This window comes from Watersipora subatra, chromosome 1, assembly GCF_963576615.1.
Source record: "Watersipora subatra chromosome 1, tzWatSuba1.1, whole genome shotgun sequence".
Lineage (NCBI taxonomy): Eukaryota > Metazoa > Bryozoa > Gymnolaemata > Cheilostomatida > Watersiporidae > Watersipora > Watersipora subatra.
In genome coordinates this window covers 17,503,490-17,504,491 of record NC_088708.1, presented here as the reverse complement: position 1 = coordinate 17,504,491, position 1,002 = coordinate 17,503,490, and positions in this window count along the sequence as shown.

Here is a 1,002-nt window from a genome sequence, read left to right as displayed (position 1 = left end):
TAGTGAGAAACCTTTCCTGGTGCAGCTTTTTTCAACAGTTATGTTTAGAAAAATTTGGATTTTTCAATTTACTTCAAATATAAGATTTTTAAAAAAAGGGGTCACACAAAACAAGCATTACAATTAAGCAAAAGCATGATGTATTAATAAAACCATGAGCAACTGTTTTATTTCAAAAGTAGTTATCTGCAAATGAAAAGGCTGCCATTTTGCACCCATGATCACTAAGAGGTAAAAAAGAAATTTGGAAAAAGTGTTTTCAAATCCCTCTTTAAAATCTCTGCAAGACAAACTAAAATCATTTTGTAATAGCAATATTTTTATCATGGTTTTGTGATGATAATCACAGTAATTACATAACAAGTAGGGCTAATATGTTTCTAGAACTTCTATATTAATTTATTAATGCTATCATCAATAATTGGTTAAGTGGCTTGTTTAGCTAGCTTCCTGCACATAGTCAAGAAATCTTTGACGACCGTCTGCGAGTTCACACCTTGAAATAAATTATTTTTGCATTATCGCATAAGCTAACCTAATAATTGTTTGTTGCCTTCTTAGAACTTCAATATACATACTGAACCAATCAAATGAATATTATGGACATTCAATGAATTATCTTCATCGAATGAGAATAAAGTAGAGAGGATGGACATGAAGTGGTGAGCTTGAATGCATTGTGATTTGTGTTTTGGTTTAATTTTACAAAATTCTAATATCAATGCTACATTTTTAAATAACCAGCCTTTCACAATGCACCTTTTTCTTTGGTAGGACATCTTAGTTATCAAGTGTTCTGAATAGCTGTAAATTATTAGCGTTATAAGAGCGTATAATCAAACTGTTATGCTCGCATTCAAGAGGAGACTAATACGCAATGCAGAGTTAGCAAACGGCATTTGGCAATGTATTCACAATATCAGATATTTTCACTCTTCTTTTTCTGTGGTACTATTTAGCTGTTATAGTTGCTAATGTTTGCTGTTTGGGCTTTTCACAATG